The sequence below is a fragment of the Chlorocebus sabaeus genome, chromosome 9 (genome assembly GCF_047675955.1).
Source record: "Chlorocebus sabaeus isolate Y175 chromosome 9, mChlSab1.0.hap1, whole genome shotgun sequence".
NCBI classification, from domain to species: Eukaryota; Metazoa; Chordata; class Mammalia; order Primates; family Cercopithecidae; genus Chlorocebus; species Chlorocebus sabaeus.
In genome coordinates this window covers 52,700,495-52,727,077 of record NC_132912.1, presented here as the reverse complement: position 1 = coordinate 52,727,077, position 26,583 = coordinate 52,700,495, and the positions used below count along the sequence as shown (strand labels likewise).

General features: G+C 51.1%; 2 pseudogenes; one reads left to right on the top strand and one right to left on the bottom strand.

Moving 5' to 3' along the window:
* Positions 1-1,965, top strand: part of LOC103215853 (anthrax toxin receptor-like) — a 36,987-nt pseudogene extending 35,022 nt beyond the window's left edge.
* A 9,618-nt stretch (positions 1,966-11,583) lies between these two features.
* On the bottom strand, positions 11,584-20,077 carry LOC103216776 (adenosylhomocysteinase-like; annotated as a pseudogene).
* Between the last annotated feature and the right edge of the window lie 6,506 nt (positions 20,078-26,583).

Sequence of the window (26,583 nt, the reverse complement as noted above, 5' to 3'; positions counted from 1 at the left end):
TTGAGTGGAGAAGGAGCTGAGCAGGCCCCACGCCAGGGAAACCACAGGCGTTGATGGGCTGCTGCTCCTGGTCTGTGGGTATCGTCAGCGCCACATCACAGATGGGGAGGTCAAGGCGAAGTGGCGTATGCCCACCGGCATCCTGGGAGCCTGCTGCAGCCCTCCAGCCATAGATGCGGAAGGGGATGCAGTTACAGTCCTCATGCATGCAGAGCAGGGACAGGTACATCTGGAGGGACAGGGCAATTCCCACAACGGGCTCAGCCTTCTGCCAGCACATGACCAGAAAGACCAAGCAGGGCAGTCACTTTAGCTGGGAGCAAGGATAAGGGGCTTCCTGGAGAAGGTCACTCGGGAGCTGAGTCTGAAAAGGTGAGTGGCAGTTCACTGGGCAGACAAGGTTAAGAAGAGCATTCCAGAAACAGAGGACATCCTAGGCAAATTGGGAAATGGGAGAGCTGAGGGGCTCTGAGAAAGATTGTTATCTAATTTGCTGCCTGCTAAACCCCCAAGAGAACAGCCTTGGGGAAACTGAACAATTATCCTTGAAAAGGCCAGGCTTTCAATTTGCTTTCATGTTTACAAGATGGTTTCTGGAGCTCCAGGCATCACACTCATACTCCAGGCAGAAAGAAGAAGGAAAAAGGGAAACCAGCTTTCTTTAAAGCAATGCCCAACAATTCTTGTTTATACTCCATTGCCAGAATGCATTCACGTGGCCACGCTGCTCAGCAAGGAAGACTGGGAAAAGGTCGTTTTACATTGCCTCTCTTAACAAAATCAGGTCTCGTTAGTAAGGAAGACAGGAAGAATAGACTTGGGGTGATCAGTCAGTGTTTAGTATTGCTGGACCCATTTGAGAGATGGAAAAGCCATTCCCAACAGGCTGAGTGGCTTGCCTGTGGTTAGAGGCTGGAATGAACCCCAGTCCCTTTGACCTTATTTAGAGTAACCCTGAGGGCCTTTTTGAAAGGCCCTGATCAAGTCTTCAGACAGGGTTGCCCTGATCATGAGCATAAGAAACCAGCAGAGAGAAAGGCATCGCAGACTTGCAGCTGTGTGGGTGGTGGGTTGGCTACACTGGTGTGTGCCCAGGATGAAAGCAAAGCAACTGGTCCTGCAAGACAGAACTAGCTGTTCCTACGGGTCTGGATCATCCTCTTCCCAAACGAAGGGAACCATTGAGCTGCTGCCTTCTCAGCTTGTCACCCACCCAAGGGTCCCTGGAGCCAGCCTTGAGGGCTGTGGTGAGCGCTCATCCCTTCCACATGCTCACTAGAGCCTTCCAGGCCATGCTGGGGCACAGAGGTAATTGGGGCCTCCTCCTGACTCCCAGGGGGAAGAAGACAAGTTCAACCCCAAGTGAGGGAGTCCAGAGTCAGAGACCCAGGGCTGCCCGGAGAGGAAGGGGGGACCTTTGACACTTGAGCTAGGTCTGGACGGAGGAGTCCAGGCTGGAGGCAGCACCTAGGGGAGAAAGGAGGAGCACAGCAAGGCCCACCCTGTGGGTCCCGATGGGTCCTGGCCCCACCCCTTGAGCAAGGCAACTGCAGCCTTCTGAGCCCAATTCCAGTGCCATCACGGTGACCTTCTCTCTCTTCTCTTCCCTACAGGGGAGGTACCTCAGCTTAGCCCTTGCAGGGTCCCAATGCGCACAGGGTCCCTGCTGCCCAAGAATCTGCTTTCCACACAACCAAGAGTGCCTTTCCCTACCACAGGCTCCCTGCCGCCCAAGGATGTTCCTGAGACACAGCCTGGAGTACTTTTCCCAAGCAGACTGTGCAACGCAAAGAGCTGCCTTCAACCCAGCTGGGAGTGCCTCCCTGTCACCTGCTCCTCCAGGTACCACCTCCTCCCAGCTAGGTGCCCGAGGCTTCCCTCCAGGATGCTGCCACTGCTCCCTGCTCTTCTCGGGCACACTGCAGAACCCCTTTGTCACTGCCTCCCCCAGAGCCCAACTTCTAAGGCACCAAACACCCAAGATTAACAGGCCTTTGTTGCTGAACTGGACATACACATTGAGCCTTTGTTTGTGGTCAAAGGTGTTGAATTCTTGCTGATCAACCAAAGGGTTTGTCACCAGGGAGCTTGTCCTCTGAATGAGCTGGATTTATACTGCACCTGCCAGAATAAAGCTCCCTGGTGCCGTGGGGATGCCAGGCATGGATGCATTCCACTCCTAACAGCCCCGACTTCATCTGTCACCAAGGGGTGGGACCATGAGGTCTTAGGCCAAATTCCTCTCTAAAAAAAGCCCCAAAGTCTTTGAAACGTGAATTCCATGCTGTATCTCCCTTCCTAGCTTTTTTGCAATGAAAAACACTTGTGTAGCTTATTTTCTATACTCTTCACATCCTTGTCCCTGCTTTCCATTTTTTTGGCTATTCAAATTCTGAATGTGTCCCAGAAGGCAATGAGGGTCTTTCTGGAAATGTGAATTCTCTTTCTAGATACCCCACACTGTCCCCCAAACCAGGCAAATTTCAGCAGATTTTCCTCATTTCATTAGAGAAGATAAACTTCCCCTCTTAGTCATTTGTCCCCAAAGAAGGAAGCACAGCCCCAACAGAGATGAGTGTCAACAGACAGGATCCTACCATCCAGCATGTGCAGACAGTGGCTGCAGGATGGCCCAAGGTGCCACCCACACAGGCCAAGGGCACCCCACATGGGGCCCCTGAGCCCATCAGGAGGGGATCCCCTGGGGGGCTGTGGCTGAGGTTGTCCAGTCATACCTCATCTATCTTGAGAGTAAATCAACTGCTCTCCACCTCCCCCATCTAGTAGAATGCAATATCTATACTTTTCCATAGAATTTTTGAAAGGTAAGTACAAGTTAAAAATATACCAGGTTTAGGTTTTAAACAGTATTGACTAATTTGGATGGCAATGTCCCTGCTCCATGTTTTTTTTTTTTTTCTTTTAAGGCTTCAATGCAATGGCTTGCCTCTGTGTATAGGGCTTTGGGGCTTTCTCTAGGTCACATGACTTTGACCTTCAATGCCATCATCCTGAGGAGTTACTGTTTCTTGTCCCCCTTCTCCGTCTTGCTGTCCTGTCCTGCTGCAGCCTGGAGTCTGCATCTGGGTCCTGCCAGCTGCGATGTTGGGAAGTGGGCCTCTCCCACCCTTCCCCAGGCTCTCACCTCTGTGTCTGTACATCTGTCTCCCTAGCTGGTTATGAGAGGCTTTTCCAGGCGCACAACGCCCTGCACAAGGCGTCCAGAGAAATAAGCCAGGTCAATGTTGAGGAAATGGAAGAGGGTGCTAGAGCCCCTGGGGGTGGACGGGACTCCGTCATTTGGTTTTTCTCCATTTGGAGGCTCATTCCCCGAGCAACCGTGGGTGCTAAAGAGAACATGCCACCCCTCCACACTTCACTTCTCAACATTCTTCCTGCAGTGGGAGGCCTGGCTTCATCAACTTTTTTGGTCTTGCTTTGTTTTTTAGACAGTTTTTGTTTCACAAAAGACACACACTTCTGGTACTGTAATTACAGAGATTTTCACAAAGAATTGAGTGTTCCCACCTCATTGCTGGACAGGTGGAGTTATTTATGAGAAGGGTGCCTGGTGCCTGGCGAGCAGGTGCATGGCCTGTGTGCGGCCCCATGGGCAGGGTACTGAGAGGTGGGTCACATGTCCGTGCAGGTGTGGGAATGGATGGACAGCCAGACAGCGCACCCTCTGGCTCTAGACTGCCTGGCCCAGCTGCCTAATGCCTACGGCCATATAAAAATGTGCCCAGAGCAGCCGAGGCAACTTTGTAAGGTGCCTGGAACTGTGTGTCTCTCAAGACTCAGGGAGAAAATGTTCACTGTACTCATGACACCAGGAAAAGTGTGGGGAAGCTTTCATTAGGCAGAAAGGGAGGTCAGGCATGGTGGCTCACGGGAGGCCTGTGGGAGGCCAAGGCAAGAGGATTGCTTGAGTCCAGGAGTTCAAGACCAACTTGGACAACATAGCAAAACCCCATCTCTACCCAAAATATGAAAATTAGCCAGGCAGGATGGCCTGCCTGTGGTCCCAGCTACTCAAGAGGTTGAGGTGGGAGGATTGGTTGAGCCTAGGAGGTGGAGGTTGCAGCTAGCTGAGATTTTGCCACTGCACTCCAGCCTGGGCAACAGAGCGAGACCCTATCTCAAAATAAATAAATAAATAAAAAGACAGATAGATAGATAGGGTAAAGAAAGGGAATTAAAATAACCTGAAAGTGTAGAGAGATTTTATTTCTTCCTCAGATTGGGTTGTCTCTAACTAATGACAACTATGTTTCTGCCCTGGGAGGTTCAAGCTCACTCCTCTGCAGCTGGTCTGTGCTCCTGTGTTAACCCATGTGTAAACATGAAGAGGCTGCTTTCCATCTCTGTGGCTCTGAGACCCCATAAGGAGAAATGCATGTGCAATTTAATGAAGAGTTGTATGTGATCCTGGTGAAATCAACATATGTTTGTTAATGGGGATTGAGAGCCTTTGGAGTTTAGCCAATGTGAATTCAGGTTAGGGCCTGTCATCCTTCCTCATCCCTCAAGGGAGGAAGTCATAGATTAGGAAGATGAGCTCAGAATACATCAGAGGGGAGGACCCCTCCACCCTGGCCACCCACAGGGACCCTCCCAGGCTTTCTGTGTTGAACAGTGATAGCAGGGGCAGGCAGAGGGAACTTTGCCAGCCACCCTTCTGTGGGCCACTCCAGCCCTGCCTCCTCCTCTCCAGCTGAGTTGATCCCCCAGGTTTGGCATCAGTCAGGGGCTCCTCACCCTGGTGAAGGGGGAAAAGGGGCACAACCCTTGGTCATGCAGGTGGGCTGCCTTTCTAAATTTTAGATTCAGGGGGCACATGTTCATGTTTGTTTCATGGATATATTGTGTACTGGTGGGGATTGGGCTTCTAGTGTACCCATCACCCAGATACTGAAAATTGTTTCCAATAGGTAGTCTTTCAGCCCTCATCCCCCTCCCACCCCTTCCTGTTTCGGAGTCCACAGACTCTCTTATTTCCATCCTTACGTCGATATATATGTATTGTTTAGTTTCCACTTATAAGCGAAAACATGCAGTATTTGTTTTTTTTGTTTGTTTGTTTCTGAGTTAGTTCACTTAGGATAATGGCCTCCACCTCCATCATGTTGCTGCAAAGAACATAATTTCAATTTTTATGGTTGCATAATATTCCATAGTGTATAAATACCATATTTTATTTATCTGTTCAACCAACAATAGACACTTAGATTGGTTCTATGACTTTGCTATTGTGAATAGTCCTGAGATAAATGTAAAAGTACAGGTGTCTTTTTTATATAATGATTTCTTTTCCTTTGGATCGATACCCAGTAATTGGATTACTGAGTAACATGGTAGTTCTATTTTTAGTTCTTTGAAAAATCTCCAGGCTGATTTCCATAGACATTGAATTAATTTACATTCCCACCATCAGTGTATGAATGTTTCATTTTCTCTACATCCACACCTACATCTGTTGTTTTTTAACTTTTTAAAAATAGCCATTCTGACTGGTGTAAGATGATATTTCAGTGTGGTGTTAATTTGCCTTTCTCTAATAATTAGTGATGTTGAGAATTTTTTCATGTGTTTGCTGCTTTTGAGAAATGTGTGTTCATATCCTTTGCTCAGTTTTTAATGGAGTTGCTTGCTTTTCTCTGTTTAGTTGTTTGACTTCCTTATATACTCTGGATATTAGTCCTTTGTTGGAAGCATAATTTGCGAATATTTTCTCCCATTCTGTAATTGTAAGTGTATTCTGAGTTTCTTGTATTTTGGAGTCTACTTCTCTAGCAAGATTAAGGACATTTTCCTGAATTATTCCCCTAGATATGTTTTCCAGTTTGCTTACTTTTTCTTCTTCTCTCTGAGGAATGTCTATAAGTTATAGGTTTGGTGAAAATCCCATATTTCTTTGTTCTTTTTTAAAATTCATTTTTCTATATTTTTGTCTATGTTAGCAAAAGACCAATCTTCAAGATCTGAAAATTTTTTCTTCTGCTTGGATCATTAAAGCTTTTAACTGTATTTTGAAATTGTTTAAGTGTATTTTTTATTTCCAGAATTTCTGTTGTTGTTGTTGTTGTTTTAAAGGTATTTATCTCTTCCTTCATTTCCCAGTTTTCATGGTTTCTTTGTGTTAGTTTTCAATTTTCTCTAGGCTCTCATAGACCTTCCCTGCAATCCGTACTTTTAATTCTTTGTCTGTAATTTTGGAGTTTTCATTTTTGTTGGGGCTCTTTGCTAGAGACCTAGTGTGATTATTCAATGTTGTCACAACATTCAGATCTTTCATGGTGCTAGAATTTTTACACTGGTTCCTTCTTATCTGGAGAAGCTGACACTTCTTATATTCGAATTTATTTTCATTTATGTGGGATATTTTCTCTGTTATCTCCCCCTTCTCCCGCCTTGAGGGTGTCACTGTAGAGTTTGTTGGTAGGGGTTTTGGACTTCCTCCTGCAGCTCTGTGCACTTCTGTTTTATATTGGGCCATGCAGTTCAACCTGCAGGCCAGTAGGTGGCACTTACAAATAAGAGCTGGCTTACTTGACTTATATATCACTCACCTCTTTCCTGTGTTAGAGAGCCCCTTTTCGGTCCATGGGGGTCCCAGTTCGGCAGACTTTACTCTCCTCTCCTGTCTGTGATTCCTGTCATGTCTCTGGTGAATTTCAGTGTGCTCTCTTAAAGGATCTATTTGAAGTATTAGTATTTACTCACTGTTTTGATGCCTGAGAGGTGTTGACTACTGGCTGGGACATAAGCCCATGGGTATATTTGACCTTTGCTCACTGAGGTGCTCTCTATTGTTTCAGGTGATGGACTGGACAGCGGAATGCCAGGTGCCGTGAGCTTCCTGCTCAGAGTAGATTGGGAGGGTGGAAGAGAGGATGCAGCTGGGCAGAGCTGGAACCCTGGCATTCCCACAAATACCCCCAGTGATAAGCACAGGCACCAGCCCTGATGGGGGTGGCTGGGGGAGTGCCTGATGAAATGCACAGAGGTCTCTGTGGTGGGATGAGGGGGCTGCACTGGCTCCATGTCCTAGGTAGGCAGGAATGCAATCAGCTTCCCTATCACACCCCTGTTCTGGGGCTGGTGTCTCTCAGTTCAGATGCACACTGTGGTCTATCTCCAGGCCACAGTGTGGCTGAGAGACATGAAAAATGCCTGTCCTGTGTGCCTCTCTGCAGGAGTGGCTTCAGGGTGGAAGGTCTTCACTCAGCCCAATGCAGGCAGTTGTATGGCGCGCCTGTTCTCCAGTGTGGTGATGTTCTCCATGTGGTAATGCCACTGCCTCACGGGGAGACGGGGAACGGCTCTGCCTATCAGCCATGTAGGTGGGAGTCATCATGGTGGTGTTGGCTGCTTGGGTGGGCCCAAACTCAGGCCCAGGGAGGAGTCAGGTGCCAGCGATGTTGGACTGGGCTAGGTAATTCCCCAACTCCCACACGTCTCAACGACCCACTAGATGGCATGTAGGAGTCCTGATGTGACTGGACCAGGATCCAGCCAGCCCAGAGTTCAGGTGTTGGCTATGATAGGGAGGGGAGGGCTGGTCCCCTGGAGCCTGAGAACAGATCACAGGACTGTGGGGGCTGGGCATTCCGAAGTTCTCCAGGCCACAGCTGCAATGTTCAGGCGTAGCAGGGTGGCTGTGCTGTGCACCTTTTACTCAGGAAGGCAGGACCCTTCAGCTGGGGCAATGAGCAATGGCAGTTGTTGGGCTCATGGCCCACTCACATTTCTCTCCCAAAGCTGGATTTTGCTGTTAGGAGCTAGGAAGGTACCTGAACTTCCTGCTCCCTCCCTGGCCTGGGGCAACAGAGACAAGCCTGTGGTGGAAAGGGCTAATGGGCAGCCTCTGGGGGTTGGGCTCTCAGAGGAACACTGAGCTGTGGCTGTCATGCTCAGGCAGGGGTGGGCGGTGGCACTGGCAGCCTGTCACCAAAGCAGGCAAGTCCCATTTGGCAGAGAGGAGCAGCAGAGGGAAGCCATGCAGGGCATCGTCTACCCACTCCTCTTTGCCACAGCTGCGATATCTGTCTTTGGGGCACATGAAAGTACCCAGTTTCCCTCCATGGTGGGCAGCAGTGGCTGCACCAGGCAGATCAGGGATGAAAAGCCTGTGGGATCCATGTAGGCTTGAACAGTGCCTCTGCACCGTCTCCAGCAGGCTTCCTGTGTTCATCTGGAGGCCCGGGGGCTCCCTGTGGCTAGGATTGCAAAGGTCCATGGTGGAGGTGTGAAATTTCAGGGTTCTCTCACTCGCTCACCTCTTCCCTGTGTTATGGAGCCCCTTGTGGCTCCTTGGGGGTCCCAGCTCAGCAGGCTTCCCTCTCCTCTGCTGTCTGATTCCTGTCATGTTTCTGGTGAATTTCAGTGTGCTCTCCTAGAGGATCTATTTGAAGTGTTAGTATTTACTCACTATTTTGATGCCTGATAGGTGCCAACTAACTACTTCTACTCCTGGGCTGCCATTGTTCCATTGCCCCTCCTCGGAGGGGAGCAGCATACTTTCAGAAAACAAGTCTCACATCAGAGCTGCTTATTCCTTACTTTTGACTATAAGAACACACATTTCTGAGAGTCTACTGGATGTCACGTAAAGCACCCCTGTAGAGCTGGAATGAGCCAGAGCAGGTGAGGTTATGAGTAGCCCCACATGGAACAACAAAGCTCACATGAAGCCAGGGCACTTCTCACCCCTGGGATGGCACAGAGAAGGTCCAGCCCTCCAGGGGTACTGCAGGCCTCCGTTGGTCATTCAGGGACCTCAATATGCAAGGGAAGCTCTGCCAGGCAAGAGCATTCTTTTGAGATCAGCTTCTAGTCAGCCAGACAGAAGGAGCAGGGCTAGGCTGGGTGACAGGCATGTGCACCTGCCACTGCCGTGAGCTCAGACACAGCCTGCTGAGCTGCAGGGGAGGCTACAATTTAGTAGTCGTGCATCCAAGAAGGAGTTAGGGATAGATTTGTGGATAGTGCCCAGTCCCTGCTATGATGTCCATCACTGAGGGCAAGGACCCTGGAGCTTTAGCTCTCCTACTGGTTTCCCCTACCTACTAGGGAAGGCTCCCTTGATGGCAAGACCCTGGTGGGACTTTTGGAGGCAAATGTGCACACCTGGTCTGCACACCTGTATTAGCTGAACAGAGGCTTAAAAACAGACTGGAGAGGAAACTGTTCATGTAGGTTTATTTTGTTAGGGAGTCCTCTGGGGAGCACCACGGTGAGGGAGAGAATAAAGGCAGGAACCAGACCCACATAGGATGTGCTACAGTGAACATCTCCAATCAATGGGAAAATAAATGGCTATTCATTTGCAGGAAAGTGTATTTTAAGGCACCTTTCCTGGGATCCTGAAACTCCAACTGTCAACCCACAAGCCCCAGCAAAGAGGCATGGAGGTGACTGGGACAGGGACTGCCTAGCGACAAGGTGAGCCCTTAGATACCCCACCCCGCACCCACCACCAGGGGCTCGAGCCTCTGTGAGAGGAGGCATCAGGTGGGTCGAAGTGTAGGAAAGTGTAGGAGGGCCGGGCTGGGCTTTAGCAGCTGAGTCTTCTGACTGTAGCCCAGAGCCCTGCACAGTTCCCCAGGGTGCCCCCTTCCGCAGTCGGGACCTGGACCACCAGGCCCTCCCAGATGGCTGCTTCACGGTGAAGCTGTCTTAGTGCAGCACTCTGATCATTTATCATTAAAGTGGGCACAGCCAGAACTCCTAGAGCTCAATGGGGCCTTGATATATCCTAAGCGTCTACTCTGTGCTAGACCCTTGGTCCTAGGAGGTGGGGACGTCACATCAGAACACTGGGGAGTTTTGTCAACTTTGTTTTATACTCCTTGGGGATGTGCTGCTGATCGCCACCGGTGAATTGTTTTAGACTCACTAACATTTTGTGAGCTTGGCTTGCTTTCTTCACATTGGATAGATTAGGAAATTACAGGTCTGAGAATTTTAGCAACTTGCTTAACATCCCACAACTTTTATGCGGAAGAACCAGGAGTCAATGCAGAGCAGCTGTCTGCAGAGGTGTACTGGGCATTCGGTTCCTGTCCCCAGATGCAGAACCTGCAACCAGGACTGGGGATATGGGGGAAGTATCCACCCGCCTCTCACAGAGGCTCACAGCCTAGAGCATGTCCCCAGCCTCCTGCCAGGTCATCACTGGAGCCTGAAGGAACCCCTCCACCTGGCTGGCCAGTGGACCCAGCTCTGGGCTGGGGCGAGGCTCCCTCACCACTGCTGGTTGGGTGGACTGTCCTCCTGGCTGGCCTGGGCTATTCCTGAGCTTGCTGCTCAGCCCCTCCCTCCAATCCCTCAGCTCAGGTCTCCAAGCCTGGGCTAGTGACTTGGGCTCTTTGGAGCCAGGAGCCTCCCCCAGACTCCCACCAGGCGTGGCTGCAGGACTCCTCTGTATGCACACATATACAACCACACATTCAAACGCTTGTGTTGAAGCTTGTGGGCCTACACAAAGCTGTGGTCTTCATGCAGTTCCCCTGACCCCTTCTGTGAACACCAGAATTCCCTGAGTAGGCCCAGCATGTAGAGGGAGACAGCGTGGCAGAAGGGAACTCCATGTCTCACCAGGATTCCCTGAGTAGGCTCAGCATGTAGAGGGAGACAGCATGGCAGAAGGGAACTCTGTGTCTCAAGCACTGCCTAGTGTTTCTGCCTGTGCTGTGCTGGGTGATTTGCATACCTGGTCAGGTATCTATTGAAATATTCATTCCATTTTGTGTTCTCCCTCTCTGTGTTTTTTTGTTTGTTTGTTTGTTTGTTTGTTTTTATGGCATTGAGATTTTTATTTACCTACCTTCCTGCTTTTTTTTTTAACATTAGAAACATTATATAAACATTATAAACCAAATTACTCTCTTTTTGACCCAGGGTTGTGATAGGAACCATCTCGTTACAAAGTAGTGGCCAATCTATGCCTGCTTTTATGCTTTTCTGGTCCTTCTCAACCTCTGGCTGTCACTTCTCTGTTCTTTCTCAGTTGTCCTTAACAGTATATTCTAAACCCTGTAAAACAGGGACTGAAAGTAGCAATCTCATTGTTATGAGGTTTAAGAGAAGGCCCAGCACTAAGCCAAGCTCTCAGGAAAATTGAAACAGTTCCTCCTTGCCCTTCAGTACAGCTCCTTCTGTCAGGGACTGAGGAACCACTGAACCTGTAAACCGAGCATACGGTATAATACGAGCATACGAGCATCTAGGTGAAGGCCTAGAAGGTAAAGTGCATGGGCTTTGTGACTCCACTACCAACTTCAGACTAAGGGAGGACTGACTTAGTGAGCAGTTTCAAGACCACTGAGCTCACGGTTCCCTGTGGCTGTCTCCCTCGTATCTCTGCCATGACCAGGGCTTCAGGAGGGGCCTCTCAGTTCCCCTGACACACCTGGAATAGTATCATGGTGCAACAGAAGCCAAAAACTGAGTGACCAGCCCTGAGGAGTCGATGGGGGACACTGACAAACCAGTCACAAAGTTGGTGCTATTTGCTCTTAAGAAGGAGAGGCAGGGCCTGGGCAAGAACAGCAGCTGGAAGGTGAAACATAGGTCTGACTCTCAGTAGCGGTAGTGATCACCCTTGAAGGGGCCATCAGGGGAGATGCCCCAGGTACTGGGCCTGCTTCTCAGTCAGCTTGGTCAATTTCACGTTCAGCTTGCCCAGGTGGGCTTCAGCCACTGCCTCATCCAGCTTCTTGGACAGGATGTGAACCCCAATGGGGTACTTCTCTGGGTGGGTTCACAGCTCAATCTGTGCAGTCACCTGATTGATGAAGGAGTCACTCGTCACAAAGACAGGGTGGCCCATGGCACAACCCAGGCTGACCAGCTGACCCTCAGCCAGCAGGATTATGTGGTGCCCATTCTTCAGCCAGTACCCGGCCACCTGGTGCTTGATGGTCACCTTCTCCAAGTGTTCTTGCTGAGTCACTTGACATCGATCTCCACATCAAAGTGTCCAGTGTTACACATGATGGCATCATCCTTCACCTGTTTAAAGTGCTGGCCAAGGACGATGTTGACACAGCCTGTAGTGGTGATAAAGATGTTGCCCTCCTGACAGGCTTCGTCCATGGTGGTCGCCTCATAGCCCTCCATGGCAGCCTGCAGTGCGTTGACAGGGTCGATCTTGGTGATGATGATGTGGGCCCTGAAACCCCACAGGTCTGGGCACAGCCCTGGCCCATGTTGCCGTAGCCTGCTACCACTGCTACCTTGCTGGCAATCATCCCCTCTGTGGTCCACTTGATGCCATCTCTGAGGGACTCCCAACAGCCTTAGAGCTTGTTGAACTTGCTCTTGGTGATGGAGTCATTGTCATTGATGGCAGGCATCTTCAGGATCCCACTGACCAGCATCCTGTGTGGGTTGTGGACCCCAGTCTTGGTCTCCTTTGAAGTGCCTCAGATGCCCAGCAAGAGCTATGAGTACTTTGTGTGGAAGAGGTTGGTGAGGTCGTTGCCATCCTCCAGAATAAATGTTGAGGGCCCATCCTTGAATTACAGTGACTGCTCCATGCACCCTGGGAACTCCTTGTCCTTTTGCCCTTCCAAGCATGTACTGGAATGCCAGCCTTGGCAATGGCAGTCAACACATGGTCCTGGGTGAGGAAGATGTTGCTGCTGGGGCACCCAGGGTGATGAGGGTCTCAATGTGGATGACCGTCTCCATGGTTGTGTGCAGGCAGCTGGCGATGCCTGCTGCCTGTGACGCGGGTGCCCTCTAGTGGCTTGGAGGCTGAGCACAGCTCCGGCATGTGCATCAGGCCTGGTATCTCATTCTCCACAATGTTGAGGGCCTTGTGTCCCCAGGCGGCCAGGTCAATGTCAATAACTTTGTAGGGCAGTTTGTCAGACAGGCTGGCGACGCTTGTGATGGAGACGGGTGAAGGGGACTGTGCCTTGGTTTGAGGACAGGCACTTGGCAAGTGGCTCTGGGCAGGGTCTGTGTGTGTGTGTGTGCGCGGGCGTGTGCATACGCGTACGTTTTCTATTTTACATTTCAGGCAGATAGCCAGGCCCTTGGTATTGCACAGGTACTTGCAGTGTGTATTAGCCAGAGTTATACAGAGAAATAGAACCAACAGGATATATACAGGTATATGTAAGAGGAGATTTATTATAGAAATTGGCTCAGGTGGTTATGGAGACCGAGAAGTCCCACAGTTTGCTATCTGCAAGCTAGAGAAACAAGAACGTCAGTGGTGTGACTCAGTCTGAGTCCGAAGGCCCAAGAATTAGAGGGGCGGGGGTGGGGCAATGGTGTAAGTCCAAATGCTATGACCTGAAAGTTAGTGTCGTCTGAAGATTCATATGTTGAAATCCTAAACCCCAAGGGATGGTATGAGGAAGTGGGAGTATGGCGAGGTGATTAGGTCACCAGGGCGGAGCCTCATGGATGGAATTAGTGCCTTTATAAAAGAGGCCCCAGAGGGCTGCCTCGCCCCTTCCACAGTGGGAGGACACAGGAGACATTGTTGGCCAAAAGATGCTAACGATGAACCAGAGAGCTGACTCTCACCAGAAACCCAATCTGCCTTGATATGGACTTCCCAGCTTCCAGAACTGTTTAAAATAGATTCCTGTTGTTGAAAATTATACAGTTTGTGGTAGTTTCTTTAGGGCAGCCCAAATGGACTAAGACACAGTGGGAAACAGTGGCCTGAAGTGAAACTCTCTTCCATCTTGTGTTAACATGGAAACTCCTGAGAGGTGATGCTCAGTGTCTCTGAATGAGGGAGTGGGCAGGGAGGTAGAGAAGGCAGGGGTCAGGGGGTTAGAGATGTAGCTTGCACATCACTGGACCCCCAAAGGGTGTCTAGATGGTGCCAGGAACCCAGCCTCACCATGGCCCCGGGACTGAAAGGCCCATGCAGGCTGGACACTGGGTGGTCGGGGAAGCCAAGAGGACTGCTGACCAGAGGGCTTCTGGACACAGGACTTTGACCCAACCCTGGAGAAGGAGGAGCCCTTTGGGGGTATGTGAAATATTTCCCTAAATATCAAGATTTCCATTTTGAAATTATGAATCTTTTAGATGAACGACAAACGTTGCAAAAATTTTACAGACCACTTGAGAATATGGCCCCAGCTTGGGGAGTTCACTTCTTCTATCAGCTGGAGAATTTCCATGGAAAGTATAAGAAAGCCTGCCTTAGGGTCTGTATGGGAGATCCCAGCCTGAGCCTGGCTACAGGCTGTGCAGAGGCAGGACCCAAGAGGAGACCAGAAGGACAGGGCTGTAGTGACTGTAGGTTTCCGGCTCATGATCACAAGGGCAGCCAGGCCTCAGCAGGACCAGACATTGGAAAACTCACAGGACCCCTGCTTGGGGTCTCTTTCAGATTGCCCTGCTCCCTGGGCCATGTGGCCTCAGCTCTGCTCCCTTCTCCCCACCTCTGCCTCTCTGTGTACTTGGCTGTTGTGAGTAGCCCTGCAGTCTGTGGTTAGTTGTCCTCTGTTCAGAGACCCCATGGCCACGTTGCTGGGGAGAGATTCTGATCCCATAGTCTGGGTCAAGCTGTCCATGCCTGATCTGACCACCAAGGTCATACCATACAATCAGGGCTGCTGCTGGACCCTGCACGGGGTATGGGGAAGTTTGAGGGTGTGGCTGTGGGTGGAGCAGGTGCCCCCAAAGTTGTCTCCAGCATGTGGAGGAGCCTGCCCATCTGTCTCCCCATGAGTGGCCCCTGTCACCTTGCTTCCTTCACTCCTGCTCCCGATGCTTCCACGAAGCTGAGCCACATGAGCAAGTGAGCATCCCTCTGCCGCCCTCACTGCCTCAGCACCGTCCCTTCCATCAGGCCCCACTCCCACCTGCTGCCCGCAGCCTACCCGGTGAGCTCAGCTCGGAGACCAGGGCTGGGCCTGGGCAGAGGGGATGAGGGAGTCCCATGCCTTATGTGCAGGAAACATGGGTCTGGGCTGTTAACAGCAAAGCCTTTGTATTTGTCCACTAGGCTGTTAACAGCAAAGCCATTGCATTTGTCCACTAGGGGCCAGAACAAAGTTCCACATACTGCGATTAAAAAAAAAAAAAAAAAAACAGACACTTTTCCTGAGAATTCTGCAGGCTGCAAGTCCAAGGTCAACGTGTGGGGTCCTTTCCTCTGAGTCTCATGGAGCCAGGTTTTGCTGACAGCCGCCTTCCTCCTGTGTCCTCCCATGCTGTTCCCTCTGTGCATGTCTGTTTCCTAAACTGTTCCTGTGAGGACACCAGTCGTACTGGATTAGGGCGCACCCTAATGACCTTGTTTAACCTTTACAAATCCTCTCCGAACACAGTACAGCTGCATCCTGAGGAACCAGGGGTTGGGACTTTAATATATAAATTTTGGGGAGGACACAATTCAGTGCATGCCAGGCTTTATCAGCAGCACTACCCTCCCTAAGTGGTAATTTCTAAAAGACAATGGGTTCTGGGGAAAGACTCCAACACGTTTTGAAGCCAAAAGGCCCCAGTTCTGGCTGGACTGCATCATTGAGGGTAGTTTGGGAGCCACAGACCCCCGGCCTCTGCAGAGACCACAGCTGTCCAGAGTGAATGAGATTCCATACAGCCCCCCTACCCAGCACACCCAGGGGCTCCTCCGTGGCTGCTCCTGCAGGATGAGCTCCAGGCATTTGATGCTATGCTGGGTCAGGACCCTATGGCTCAGGCCAGCCTGTGACACCAGAGGGGACCTTGGAATCTCATCATTTCCTCTGATGAGTGAGGAACCAGGGTAGACCACGTGGGTGCTCTCATTGTTCTGGGGCAGTGACCCCCTGCTCATGATCCCTGTGGAGGTTCTGGGGCTCCACGGACATCCAGGCCAGAATGCCCAGCAGTTCAGCTCATGAATCCAAAGGTAACCTGGGAGTCTCAAACTCACGGATACAATCATTGCAACCAGAAATCCTGGTCCTTCCTTCCCTATATCCCTGCTTCTGTGGGTGGGTGGGGGCATCCCAGGAGGAAAACTCTTGTTCAGAGAGCAGATGGCCCTGGAGGTGTTTGTTTGACAGCTGGGACTCCATGAAGGGGAGGGTGTCCCAAGCTCAGGCTGTCTCAGAAACAGGAAGGAGCAAAGCCTGCAGAAGCTCTACCCTGAGGCCCAGGGGACAGCAGGCACAGGGGCTGAGAGGCATCTCTCATTGACCCTCCCCCCAGGGTCTTCCTGCCTTGGTGGCCTCAGACTTCAGTGACCAGGGGCCTCCCTGAGGACTGGGATGAAGATGAGAAGGGGTGGTGTGCCAGTCCATTGTTCCAGGAGACACATGGGTTACATTTGTTCACTAGGCCGATGGTACAAACTGATTTTAAAACAATGTTTGCAGAGTCACAGAACAAATACCACGGAGCAGCACCTAGCACAGAAGAAGGCCCCTGCCCTGGGCATCTGTGGGAAACCAGGGCCCCAGGTCTGCAGTGACTGGTGCAGAAACTCTGAGCTGAGGAGCTAACACTATACCCATCTGCACCTGAGGGAACCCGCCAGGCTCCAGCAAAACCAAACAGGAAACTCTCCCCGGAGACACCGTCCTCATCCAGGGGAACAGGATTCTCGTGGAAAATCATTTCCTACTGAAGAGGCGCTCAGAGGAAAAACTCCCAGGTATCTCCCCAAAGAGAGGCAGCGGATACAAGAACCAAGGAGATTCAAAGCCCAGAGAGTAAAGAGAATAGAGTGATCTAAAAGGAACATTGAAATAAGGGTGTATAAAGTGTTCAAAAAAGATAAAGGAATAAAACTATATGACCAGAACAGCTAATAAGACAAATGTAGAGTTTTAAAAGGGCCAAAGTTCTAAAATTCATTAATGAGAAATGAAACACAAACACAGAGTTTAAGACAAAAAGTGGAATAACTCCAAAGCAGACCTGAGCAACATCCGTGCTGCGGCACTGCTGACCAAGGCGGAAACCAGAAACGGGACGCTGTGCGCAGGGAGCAGATGAGTGTCTAGCAGGACAGCTCACTCCACCATCCTCAGCTCACTACTTTGGGGGAGGCGACCACTGAACTCCCTCTGATTTTTCTCATTCCCACTGGATGCTTGTGCTTGGGGAATGCAGACCCCAGCCCACCAACTTCTAAGCAAAGCCAGCAATGAGGGGAGCTCCCTGCTTGCTGGAAGGGGAGTCCCTCCTCCCTGCCCAGACTAGGGACTTCCAAGATGCACTGGACAGGTCTTGTGCCCTTGATCCTTACCACAGCCCTGAGGGTGGTGATTCCCCACTTTGGCATCTGGTTGGACAATGGATGGGCTTCGCTGAGGGCTGGCAGCCTTGTTGAGCCCGTTCTTCCAGAGAGTGGGAGTGAGGGTCCAAACGGTCCTCTCAGTCACCCCCTGCTACATGCACCTGCCCACTCTCCTAGGGTTCTGCTGGGGACCCCAGTGGGGGCAAAGCTCAAGCCTGGGATGGATGGGGAAGGTCTCTGGGCACAGGTGGAGAATGCGAAATAACATGAATTCAGAACTTGCCATGTGCCAAGCAGGATGCTGAGCACATCTAAACCCCGAAGGACCTAACCATACTTATATGCTGGGAGGGGAGGCACAGAGCATTCCAGTGTGTGCACACGGTCAGGACTGGATGGGCCCCTGGGTCCTGGCTGAGCCCTGCGGTCCTTCCATTCTCCAGTGCTCCCGGCTTCCAGCACTGGGAGGCAAGTGCTGGCAGGCAGCCCCACACATCAGCCTGCCCCAGGCTGTCCTTGCACTAGATGTTTCTGCTTACGGGACTCTAGGGGCCTCTCCCCAAACTACTCAGGACCCCAGCAGCTCACTGGACCCTCTAGCTAGGTGGTGGCCCCAGAGGGCTTTTGTGGTCTGACCTCAGTAAACACAGGTGATGGGAAGATGGTGTGGGGATGCTGTGGGTTTGGCCTGAATTGTACTCCCTCTGGTCTGCCTTGTTGCTTGGTTTCTGAGGTGGAGGAGGGATGAGGAAGAGGAGAGAGGAATGGGGTGAGGAGGCAAAGTATTTTCCAGTAGAGAGAGACCAGCTGTGAGAGCTGTGTCCACCTTCCTGCATGTTCAGCGTGGGGTGTGTAAATGTGTGTGTGTGCATGTGTGTGCACGTGTGTGCACATGTGTGTGTGGTGTGTGCACATGTGTGTGGTGTGTGTGCATATGTGCGTATGTGTGTCTGTGTGATGTGTGTTTGTGTGTGTTTGTGTGTGTGTGGCGGTGTGTGTGTGTGTGGTGAGTGCGAGTGTCTCTGGGAGGTGCTGGGATTGTGGGGATGCAGCGAGTTGCCATTCTGACTCTCCTTTGTGGGCCCCTCATCTCCACAGGCCTCAGAGTGCTTCACTACATTTATCTCACCTCCCTATATCTAGCAAGGGGCCCCAAAGAGGAAGAGTTAGGGTGGGAGGTGGCGACTGGGTGTCACCCGCTCTGGCTGTTTCTCTGGCTTCTCAGGGCCACGTGCTTCCTCTCCAGCCCGAGAATGCGACTGTCCTTCATCACCTACTGCACGGAGGGCAGCATCATCCTGCAGCTCACACTCACACCAGGCAGGGGAGTGCTGCTTTGAGCCCCCAAGGGAGGCCTGAGGGGCTGGGCCAGAGGGAACTCCAGGGAGCTGAGGGGCGCCCTGCGACCTTGGTTGGGAGCCTGACAGCACACATGGCAGGGTGGTCAGGACACCACTCAGTGCTGTGTCTCAACCAATGTCTGTGTATCACTGGGCCAAATCTTCACCTGGTGTCACTGAGGGTCCAAGAGGAGGCGGCTGGGCCTTGAGTACTTAAGGGCCCTCTCCCTACCATGCCTAAAGCAAGGAGTCCAGGAAAGGTCTCACTTAGCCCCTGCACACAGTGGGGTCAGCGTGATGTTCCCACCCTGAAATCTGTGGTGTTCCCTCAGGCCCCAGGAGTGCAGGCCGTGCACTCAGCCAGGCACTCCCTGATGTAAGTTGTAAGCGGAGCCACAAGGCTACCTGAAGACACCCTGTCTTGTGCCTAAGCTGGGCACCCAGGCCTGGATGCCTCCTTCAGGGCTGCTGAACACTTGGGGTCTCTCCTCCCTGTCTGTCTGTGTGCCTGTGGCAGGCAGGACACCCACAGGGGCAGGGCCAGGACTCGGGTGCAGCAGGCGAGTCACCAAGGACCCTGCTCAGGGGAATCCATCACAGAAGCCCTGTTTTAACTGTGATTCCAGAGACCTACAGGTGATTCCTCATCTCCTGCTCTTCCTGACCCAGCAAGGACCACAGGGCACCCACCCTGAGGCTTAGGGAGTGTGTCCTTCCACCACTGTGGCTCCTGCCATGAGACAAACACCACAGGGGACACAGGGCAGGTGGGGCTGGCCCCAGGAGCCAGCTGGGCTTCCCACAGGTCTGCAGCTGCCAAGGGCATTGGTCTCCACGCCTGCCTCCTGGCCCTGGCCCCGCTCATTCCAATCCCTGCTGATGCCTGGGGTGCCCTGGTCCATGTACCCAAAGAAAGCTTCCTGTGAACCCTGCTTCCTGCCTTCCTGCAGCGTCACACCTTCAAGGCGGGCTGTGGGTGGAGCTGGTCTGCTGACATGCTTTCTGAGGCTTTCAAGTATTTTCAAAAATGGGGGCCCACAGTGAAAAGCCTGAACATTGACAGGCACGGTGGCTTATGCCTGTAATCCCAGCACACTGGGAGGCTGAGGTAGGAGGATCGCTTTAGCCCAGCAATTAACCAGCCTGGACAATATAATGAGACTCTGTCTCTATGAAAATTTTTAAAATTTAGCTGCAGTGAGCCATGATCATGCCCAGGCCTGGGCAACAGAGTGAGACCCTGTCTCAAAGGACAACAAAAGAAAGAAAACTTGAACATTTTTCTAAAAATGCAAATGTCTAGATTTTTTGTAAAATGGGAATGGCAGGAATAGTGGGTTTGTGTCCCTCCATGTCAGCCCCTGACTGGGGCCTGGGGCTCCACCCTCCTCACATGCGGAGCTCCAGGGCCTACCTTCATTCCAAGGCCTTCCTTCCAACTGCCGACCTCAGCTGACTCGTCCTGGCCTGTTCCTCCTCGTGGTATCTCCTGTTTGGCCTCTGAGGTCACCTGTCCAATGGCCATGACGCTTCCTTAGGAAGAACCTTGTGGGGGCACTGAGGCTGTGAGAGAGACAACAGGAGAGGCCAGCTTGGTGCCCTGTGCTGAGCTCCCAGGCCTGGGCCCCCTCAGTGCAAGCATGGGGTCCTCTCCCACTGCAGAGGCCAACAGCAGCTGCTTCCAAATCTGATGCTCCGGGGCTGCACTCTCAATATCTTCCCTGCTCAGGCTTCCAAAGAGCCCTGACCAGCCAGACACTGGAAGGTCCATCTGAGCCTGGGTAGTGCACACCTTGGCCAACCCAACTCTGCCACCCTGAGCAGGGCTGGGGACTGCTCTGGACCTTCATGGAACGAGTGGTTCCAAGTTACGTTCTGCCTCCCTCCCTGGCCTCCTTCCTGGGCTCCCTAGAACCCTCCTGGCTTCTCGGCGGCAGCCTGCTGAGAGGCCATATTCTGTTGCATTTGGGTTTCAGGCTCCTGCCTTGGGCTTTCCCTGCTGTGTCTGTCACCCCCCATGTGGGGCAGCTTTGTACAAGTTAGCCAACAGCTGACAGGTCAGGGCTGTGACTGCCAGGCCACATGGGCAGAGGTAGAGGGCCGAGCTGGTGGGCAGAGGGCACCTGTCGCCTCGACTCAGCTGCCTCCAGGGAGGAGTGACGACTCACATCCTCACCTGGGGTTGACAGGGCTGCTCAGACGCCACAGCCTGTGCATGTCCGGGGACATCATCAGAGGAGCACAGCTGTCACAACTGCTGCACGGCTGAGTGAGCGGCTTTAAATCAGGAGCAGCAGAAAGAGACCCCGAGGGGAAGGGGAGCTCTGTCTACTCCATCCCCATCCTCAGCTCTGCAATGGGGAGAGGTGGAGTTGGGGACAGAGCCCAGAACCAATCATGGAAGTGTCAGCACATCTCCTATTTCTGGGACCTACGAGCTCCCAGCCCTGTGCCAGTCCCTGCACAGCCCAGTGCCCTGGGACTCAAAACAGGCCTGACAGTGTCCTTTCTGTTCATAGGAGGCACCACAGGAGCTTGCCGACACTGGACAATTTGCTCCTGGTCATGTGCTCATGGGGAGCAGAGCTCAGACATGGATGGTGTGTCTGTCCCCACAGCCTACTGCCAGGGCACCCTGCAGTGAGGAACAGGGAGGCCAGAGCCCAGCTGCTGCTCTGGGGCCAGCGGCACCCAGCCTCATGCTGTCCCCATGGAGGGAGGATGCCCAGGGCTCCCCTCCTCTCCAGCAGCTGCAGTTGTGTAAATGCCAGCCGTGCAGAGTCCCGGCACTCACAGGCGGAGGTCAGGACAGACAGGGGTCATCACAGAGGACCACACAAGGCTGTCACCACCCATACCAGGACCCTGGATGGCAAGAGAGCATCCTCACCATGTCTCAGACAGCAGGGACGGATGCTGTGATTGATCCTGTGGGATTGAGGTGAGCCGAGGGTGTTTGTGTGGATGCCTTTGTCGGGCTATGGAGGTTTCCTTCTGCTCACAGGGTGCTGTGGGATGTTGACGCCCCCACTTCTTGTTCTTCATCCCCTGAGATATCCGCTTGGTGCCTGGTTCCTGTTTCCCATTTTGCTGATGTGGTAAATTACACAGATATTTCAGCTCTTGCACCCGCCTGATCTTCCTGGGAGGAGCCCTGGCTGTTCCTGGTCTGTGGACCGAGTTAGCTGCTGCACCATGCCACTTGCTAGTGTTTCCCTGAGAGGTTCTCACACATGTCTTTTCTTGCTTCACAGTTAAACTTATTGTTGTGAGGTAACAACACACTAATTGTACACAGGTACTCACACCCCCACCCCTGCATATTCCCCCCACACCAACAGACACTCACATTCACACCCATGGGGCCACACATCCACACCCACCCACCCATGCACACTGCACCACAAACACACTCAACCCACCCCGTACCACACACATCACACCACACACCCAAAGCACACACACCCACACACCACACACACACAAATAGCAAACACACATGCACCAAAAATACCAAAGACACACCACACATCTCATACACACACCACACACATCACACATCATACACGCACCACACAAAGGGCACAAATTCCCCACTCTGCCACACAACACACACACCCAGCACGCACCCAACACCATACACAGCATACACACATCACGCACACACACCACACACACTACACACCCAACACATACACATACCCACACACCATAGACACATATACTTGGTACACACAGAACACACCACACACAACGCACCACAAGATACGTATACACAGTGACACTGCCACACACACCACATATCACATACACAGCAAATACACACACATCGCACATAGCCCTATACATGTACACAAGCACCACACTCACCACACACTATACACACATACCACATGCACATTACCTATCACACGCACCCACTACACACACACACACACACACGCAATGCCACACACATACCACACACCAAACACCCACACATCACACATGACCCTCTACACACAGAGCCACCACACACACTACAAACCATATGCACATATGACACACATACCACTTATCACACACCCCAACACACACATTACCACAAACACACAACACATTACACAAAAAGCACACACACAGTACACCACACACCACAGAAAAGCACACACTAGACATGAAACACACACACATTGACACTCACACACCACACGACAAATACACCAAACTCACATACTGCACACTCCTATGCACACACACAGACATCTAACCATACTACATACATGTCACATACACACCACACACACACATCATACGCAGCACATGCACACCATCACAACACACACATACTACACACCACAAAAGTACACTACTTACACATGTGCCACACTACACAGAAAATACACACACATATGCCCACCACATACCACACACATATAGTACACATACACCCACACACCACAAACACACATACACCACATACACAGGCAACACACACAAACCGCACCCTTTGCCTCACCGCCAGACACAGGCACAGACATTTCTGCCCTCAGCAGGGCCTCCTCAGCTCTCACCTCCTGCACACATGGTGGGGGATCCACAGACCTAACTGCAGTGCAGGCCTTTGACGTGAGCTGGAACACAGGAGGGGTGGAGCAGGGCAGGGAGAGTGAGCCTCTGGCCATAGGAGCCATCAGCTCACTCCTGGCATCAGTGGTGTTTCTTAGGACCTTGAAGTCATTCTCCACCACAAACATGTGGTCTGGGCTGTCTGCAATTGCTGTTATCTACAGAGATGGGAGGTGCCTTGGACTCTCGGCGGGGGGTGAGGATGCAGCAGATCCCAGGGTCAAGGGACAATGTCTGCCTGCTTTGGGGGCAGCAGAATGTCAGGCTCTGAGGGTCACAGGCTTCTCCAGCCAGCAGCCCACTCTTGGGGAGCAGGGGAGCTCTTCAGCCCTCCCCTCTGGTGTGGTGGTATTTATACAACCTGCTGTCAATCACTTCTGTAGTGTCCATGGGTTGGCCCAAGTCACTTGTAGCAGGTTAGATGATGGGGTGGCCCCCAGAAAGCCGCTTGGGGTGCCTTTCCCCAGTACCTGTTCTGAGTCACCTGCTCCTACTCACATTGGCTCATACCCATGATGTAAATTGTGGACCCCAGGCTGAGATTATCAGCCCAGGAGAAAGAAGGTGCTGCATAGAAATCACCCAGGGACTCTGGTATTCCCCCTACATGACCACCATGGGGACAGCAGGTGCTTACATCCAGAGTTGAAATATTCCATCCTCTGAATTGCCTGCAAGGGAACAAAGAAATATTGAGCCTGGACAGTGAGGTGACCCAAGCAATGTTCTAAGAACTTAAGAAACTCGAATACATTATCTGTACTCTAATGGTCTGTGCCCTTTCAAATCCTCTCAGCATGAACGTTTCTCCTGCTGGCAAATGTACAAAGAGCCCTACATATTTCTTTTTGAAAAAAAAAAAAAGTAAAAAGAGGGTTGACATGGAGTGGGTTGACTGTTAAAATCAGCTCCCAAGTTCTCCAGGAGCCACTGTTCATTGTGCAGGGCTTCCTGGATGGAGGAGGGGGCCAGGCAAGGTCTCTGTTCTGCTCATTCCTCACTGTGACATTGACCAGAGATTTCACGGCCTTCTGAGCTCATCCCAGTCTCAGGGAACACAGGCCTGAGTGACCTCACCAAAGGTCCCACCTGGACCATTGATGGTGAGAGGGGAAGCTTCCCATGGATGTGCAAAGGCAACTCAGGCCCTCCCAGTGGACTGACATTCCTAGTCCTAAGCCTAACTGCAACACAGGGATATGCAGCTGAGGTCAGGGACAGGCAATAGGATAGGACTTCAATAGAGCAACCCTAGCCCTGTGGGCTCTCTTGTATTGGGCACACTATCCTTCAAAAGGCAAGGCTGAGTTCAGGAAAACCCAACCCTCACAGCCCCATATTCCTGACCCTGACTCAGTCTCCCTTTGTCTCTTTACCCTGCTATAGAAAGCAGCAAACCATTCAATTAGAGTGCCAGGGCTCCCTGACCCTCTGTGCCCCTGAAACAAAGACCAAAAGACTTTGTTCCTTACTTCTCTCCTTATTGCTTATATTTGTGATTGGGTTGTTTTATCTAATGATTTTCCTTTCTCTTTTTCCTTTGTGTATAAGTTATATCAATGAGTTTTACAGTTTTGCATTTTTTCATCATGATGGTTATTATCTGTTCATTTCCAGATGTAAGACTTCTCTGAGCATTTCTTGGAAGTCAGGTGTAGTTGTGATAAATGTCCTTAGTTTTTGCTTGTCTGTGAAAGACTTTATTTCTCCTTCATTCCTCAAGAGTAACTTTGCTGGGTATGATATTCTTGGTTGTTAGTGGTTTTCTTTCAGTACTTTGAATTTATCATCCCACTCTCTCCTGGCCTCTAAGGTTTCTGCTGAGAAATCTGCTGTTAGTCTAATGGGTATTTCCTTATATATAACTTGACTCTTTTCTCTTGCTGCTTTTAGAATTCTTTCTTTGTCTTTACTATTGACATTTTGACAATAATGTGCCTTGGAGAGGATCTGTTTGAGTCGAATCTGTTTGGGGTTCTTTGAACTTCCTGGACCTGGATATATCTTTCTCCTAAGACTTGGGAAGCCTTCTAATATTATTTCACTAAATGTATTTTCCTCATCTTTCCCCTTCTGCTTTTCTTCTGGAATTCTCATAATATTAATATTTGTTCACTTAATAGTGTCCTATACATCCTGTAGATCTTTGTCAATCTCTTTCATTCTTTGTTGTGTGTATCCTATGGATATGTAACAGTACTATTTGTCAGTGTAATAGGCCATTCTTGGATTGCCACAAAGGAATGTCTGAGACAGGGTAATTTATAGAGAAAAGAAAGTTAGTTGACTCGTGGTTCTGTAGCCTTTAGAGGAAGCATGGTGCTGATGTCTACCCAGTTTCTGTGGAGACTTCAGGAAGCTTCCATTCATGGCAGAAGATGAAGGGGAAGGAGGCATGTCACATGACACAAGCAGGAGCAAGAGAGAGACAGCAAGGTGACACACACTTTTAAACAGCCAGATCTTTAAGAAGTCACTCACTATTGCGAGGACAATGCCAAGAGGATGGTACTAAACCATTCATGTGAAATCCACTCCCATGATCCAATCACCTCCTACCAGGCCTCACCTCCAATACTGGAGATTCCAATTCACCATGAGATTTGTGTGGGGACACATATCCAAACTACATCAGTTGGTTAAAAAATAAAGTATATAGTACAGTGTCTATAAAAAAGACTGGAATGGGAAGCCAAGTCAAAAAACAGGACTTGTATAGATGATGTTGTACCAAATCTGGAAGGGCCCCCAGGACTGAGGTGGGTCCTGAGGTATTGGGACCACAGGGCTGCTGGTGCATGCTGCTCTGCACATTTATAAGATGAATCTATCCTGTACTAGATTTGAAGGAGGATGCTCTACCTGGCTCTGGGGACATATCTCTAAATGGATGGCATTATATGAAATTTTTTTCCCCCGAGTGCTGGTTCCAAACTTGTCCACACCATTAAGGTGACTAATGTACTGGTTAAGAGTGATGATGAGACTTGATGGCAAGGATCTTGTTTTCCACCCAATACAGGCTGCAGGGCAAACTATTTACATAACATAAAAAAGATTTATGGGAAAGACAGTATCAAAAAGGGTGGAGGAAGGGGAGACAGAGGGTTCCAGATACACCCGCTACCCATCTCCAGAGGTCACCCTACTGAGTTCACACCCTTTAAAAATGATTCCCCACTGCCTGCAGGATCCAGTCCCCATGCCAAGCCAGGAAGCAGCAGGGGGCTTCAGCACAGGGATGAAGGGCGTGCTTGAGTGGCCAGTGTTGAGGGGGAAAAGATCCCAGAGTTCTTGTCTGGCTCTGCCCTCCTCCTCCTTGGTCTTGGCTCTGTCTGTGGTCAGATCTTTTTCTTTCTCCTGGGAGTGTCAGGCTCCTATGCAGCCTCAGTGGGCATCTGGGGAAGCCAGGCCTGTGTCTCC